Source organism: Poecilia reticulata, linkage group LG8 (genome assembly GCF_000633615.1).
Source record: "Poecilia reticulata strain Guanapo linkage group LG8, Guppy_female_1.0+MT, whole genome shotgun sequence".
Classification (NCBI taxonomy): Eukaryota; Metazoa; Chordata; class Actinopteri; order Cyprinodontiformes; family Poeciliidae; genus Poecilia; species Poecilia reticulata.
The window spans coordinates 2421613-2426383 of NC_024338.1; the positions used below are offsets into that span (position 1 = coordinate 2421613).

At 37.1% G+C, this 4771-nt stretch overlaps 1 protein-coding gene across 1 annotated transcript in view; it reads left to right on the forward strand.

Annotated features, from left to right (window-relative positions):
* The first annotated feature begins 3127 nt into the window (after positions 1-3127).
* pyya (peptide YYa) overlaps positions 3128-4771 on the forward strand; it is a 5546-nt gene continuing 3902 nt past the window's right edge. Inside the window, exon 1 of the mRNA XM_008415058.2 lies at positions 3128-3268. The gene's annotated coding sequence lies outside the window, so the exon portion shown is untranslated. The remainder of the gene's footprint in view (positions 3269-4771) is intronic.

The window sequence follows — 4771 nt, forward strand, 5'->3', positions numbered from 1 at the left end:
CCCTTGTCTGATTACATCACTGACAGAACAAAGCAAAGAGGAGACAGCTGAACAGTTCACAACATTTATTCTTCCTCTGGTGCCTCAGGAAGACAAGTTCATATGGATCGTTACTAGATAACCCAGGCAATAAACTCATCCTGTCTGCAGCTTAATAAACACACATTGATCCTCTCATGACATCCATCGTTACCATCTACTTCTATGTAAACCCAAAGGTTTACTTGCTACGGCCCCCCTGTGATAGTAAATCCATATGTTTAGTATATTCATCTGTGTGGAAAACTATAATTTGTCTGTATTTTCATTAGAATGAAATTCCTCTGTGTAAGGAACTGAGTACAACCAGGAAGGATGGTTGTCACTGAGAAGACACTTTAAGGGTCTTCTTTTGTCAGATGAGCCTGCAGATAAGGCACAGGGGTTTTTGTGTGTATAGAAGACAGTGTAATTTCCCCACCCAAGACTTTCAAAGAAATTCAAAGATTTTTGGGCTTTGCAAATGTTTACGGAACGTTTACGAGGGTATTCATAGCCATAGTTGACCTTCATGTATATCTTAACATCTCCAACTTCTAAGTTCCTCAGGCTGACAAGCTTTCCATGAGCCCAGTTTCACCATGAGCCCAGTTTCACCAAGATCCTCAACATCAGCTGGTGGTAGAAGTGAATGTATCAGATTCTGCTACCGCTGTCGACACGTCACCTATATTATTAACGACATTTAGCTTGTTATGAATTTTTTTTAAATTATTAACATTAATTTAGCATTAATAGTTTCTTAAAATTCATAACAAGCTAAATAGAAGTAGGTTGAGTCAGATGTTTCACATGGTTTCTGCCAGAGGTCATGTTCTGGTCTAAACTGTCAGAATGCTACAGAGATGTTTCAACGGGTTAAAATGATTAGATTATGCATAAATCATCACCCACACAAGTTTTCTTCTTCCCAAAGCTAGAAAACGTTTGGTTCGATTGGTTAGCTTCTGTTTTGCTGTGTTCTTATCAGAAACACTGAAATCTCAGGCAGGTCTTGATAAGAGTCTCTGGTAACAGCTTGGAAATGTTCTTTTGAGGAAGCTCTTGTTGCTTTTTGGCTCCACAATGTTTGGAGCTAAGTAAATACCCACAGCTTACCTCCATCTCCCTCTAAACCACACTGGACTCTATTGTTTTCTCACAGTATGCTTTGAGTTTCTGTTAAGATTGGGATCAAGTTTTTATCTTAGTGACACGGCCCGATAAGGGAAGATCAATCAGAAGTATTGATCTGATGAGGAAATGCTCAACTTGAGGATTGCAGCTGATTCTGATTAATCCTTTGTGCTAGATATGTAGAGAATCATCATAAAAATGATTTTTGGTGTGATTAACACCACAGCAATCGCTTACCCTGAGGTACACATGTAGTTAAAAAATAAAATTCCAAAATAGAAAATAAATGATTTATTTGACAAAGTTATTTTTACAGCTGATTAAACTTCTAAATATTAGTTTTATTTCCAGCCTGTTTACCTCAACATTTTGGGTTATGCTTCTGATCAGATTCTATTTATATATCTTTGAATAAAAATCAATTAGTCAATGTCAGAATGGAGAAGAGACTCGAGGGAAGATCTGATTGCAACACAAATCTTCTGTCACTGAACCTGAGTGGGTTTGAAAAAGCTGACATTTTAACTTCTGTCCAATCAATAAAAGGAAATTAGAGAGTAAACAGCAACCTCATAACCAAGAGGCAGTAGCTCTAATGTCATCAAACCTGTTAATAAATCCCCAGTGGAATTGTTCTAAATCTGATACAGAAGAAGTGAAGCTGTTAAAAAACTAGCTGCTGCTGTTTCCACTGAAGGTGACCTAAGTTTGACCTCGTCTCCTAGTAACCATTAACAGGCCCCATCATTAGCATCATTATCCTCATCCTAATCTGGCTTAGACATCAGATTCACAACCTGTATCTCTGCCACGTTCTGTATTTCAGCCTTGGAAACTAAAAACTCATATGATCAAAGTAACCCGCTAAAGACATTGGTTTGGTCACAAAACTGCACATTGTTATAACAATAACAATAATAAAAATAAAATATTTTTTCAAACATATTTGAATATACACCAAATAAAAACATTTAATCAAGGAGCATCTCACATCTTCAGCTCCTTCTGTGAAAACTGGTCTCACAAATCTGGGTGTTGTCTTTGACATTTCCCCATCTTTTGACAATCACTGCAAAATATTTATTCATAACTATTTAAACATTTAAGGATCATTCCTAAGTTGAGACAGAATGAGTTATCACAGAATGAGCTAGATCTGCTGCAATAGTCTTTTTATTTGTTTGAATCAAAGTTCCCCGGCTCGCCTTCAGTCTGTACAGAACGCTGCAGTGAGGCTGCTGATTAAAACTGACAGCAGAGACACATTTCTGCTGTTCATGCCTCTAGTGCTCTGACTTCCTGTGCACTTCATGGTTCACATTTAAATTTTGGTTTTAAATTTCTAGCCAATCCACAGCCAGGTTCCAAAAAACAGTCTGGGCCTTTTGGATCCTCAGGCTTTGTTTAGGACCCTGAGCTGTTGGCTGAACCTCAAACCCGTTTTAAAAGTTGTGGAAGTGGTGCTTTTTGGACTGTGGCTCCGAGGATCTGGAAAAGATTCTTAATGGAAAACAAAACTTCAAAATCCAAACTAAAGTGAGCAGCAAAACATAAAAACCCACTGTTCACAAGAAAAAGAGCTTTTTAGAGCCAACGCTGCATAGAGGAGCAAAACCATTTGTGGTTCATATTAAAATATAGGCTGCTCTATTTGCTTTCACAGTAGAAATGTGGGTCAAGTTGCTGTTGGGAAACTGTAATCTTGGTTCACACAAACATAAACACCTACGTGATGGCTGGATGACCCACTTTGGACCATCTGGAAGTTGGATTCACACAACGCAAGTATGAAATTTCCAATGAACACGACTTTCTGAATGTCTTGGCTCAAAATGTCATCTGTTGGCTGCATCAGAAACACACAACTAAGGCATTAGTAATGTCTCCATCGTCAGCACCATCTGACGCAGTCACTCTCCTGGTGTAACCCCTCCCATCTCTGCTGCCACAAAACCATATAAATCACTTCAGCTGCAGGTTGGAACCAAGGTGCGTCGACCTGCAGAGTGAGATCTCACCGAGGAGGAGAGGAAGAGAAGGACTGCAGAACTCAGAGCCTCTGCTGCTGTCAGAAACCACCTGTGACTCCAGCTGCTGCCTGGAACTTCAGAAAGTAAGTCTCCATCCACCTCCAGCTTCTCTCTTCAGTTCAACCCGTCAGCATGTCGTTAAGAGCCTAACTGTGCAACTTTGGAGCGTCTGCTGTCAAGTTTTTGTATTATTATTATTATTATTATTATTATTATTATTATTATTATTATTATTATTATTATTATTATTATTATTCATGTCCAGTAAAGTCTTCTCCAAAACAAGGATACAAACCTTAAAGTCTTAAAACAACAGAACTTCCCAGCTGAATCTATGCAGACATGAAGCTGGACGCCTCTGTTCGCCTCCCAGAGCTCGTCTGAAATTGAACGAGCTTCTGATGAAAGTCCGTTCAGCACCACAGACAGCTTAGGACTCAGTTTGGGTCCAGACCTCGTTTCCGAGGTGTGCTTTTCTCTTTTCCTGTCTCTGAGAATTCATTGCTCTACAGAGACTCGGCAGGTCGGGCCTCAGCCACAGTCCGAGCCCAGAATGATCCTAAGTAACGTCCTACAAGGCGTTACAGCCGCCAACCTGTCATAGTTCATTGAAGGAGCAGAGCTCTTCTCACTTAGCGCGAGGAAAGGAACGAACAAGACAACATGAAGTGTATTTTCAACAGTATTCGAAGATTTGAGACGACACGTACGCACGAGTCTTATAATAATAATAAAAATAAATAAATAAATAAATAAATAAATAAATAAATAAATAAATAAATAAATAATAATAATAATAATAATAATAATAATAATAATAATAATAATAATAATAATGTTTTCCTAAGCGTTTGCATTATTTGTCTGTTCGTCATTTTCTATCAATACATGCGGGGATCTCATGTGGAATTAAATTTAGTTGCATATTTAATTGAAAACTTTCTCTTTGAATGTATTTTGGTTCTGACGTCATTAGGCTAGATTCTTTTTTTCAAGTATGACAAATTGCTTCCTGAAGAGGTCAGAACAATTCTGCGGAAACTTCTGCTGGTCAGCAATTATTTATTGGGTTAAAAATAGTAAAAAAAAGAAACAACAACAGAAAAGGCCTACTCGGGAGTTGACTCGTCTGCTTCCTGTACACAGCATCGATTCTTTAATTCAGTTTGATATTTACACAAACACCTATGAACATCAGCAAAGTCTAAGAGACACCAGTCATTGTTATCAAAATATCCTCATATTAATAAACCCTTATATATATATAATTCATAACCTGTCTAAGAACTTCCATGCTCTTAAAAATAGTCAATCAATTTTGTTTCCACTTTTCTCTTTTCCCCCATTTTATTAGTATTTTATGTTCTGTTCTGGCAGCTTGGTCAACACTGTGGTCAGTCTAGTTACCCTACAGTGTTTAGCACAAATGACTGAATACAATGTACGACAAAAAGTCAGTTCAGTACTTGAACTGACTTTACACCAAATATATATATTATATTATATTATATTATATTATATTATATTATATTATATTATATTATATTATATTATATTATATTATATTATATTATATTATATTATAT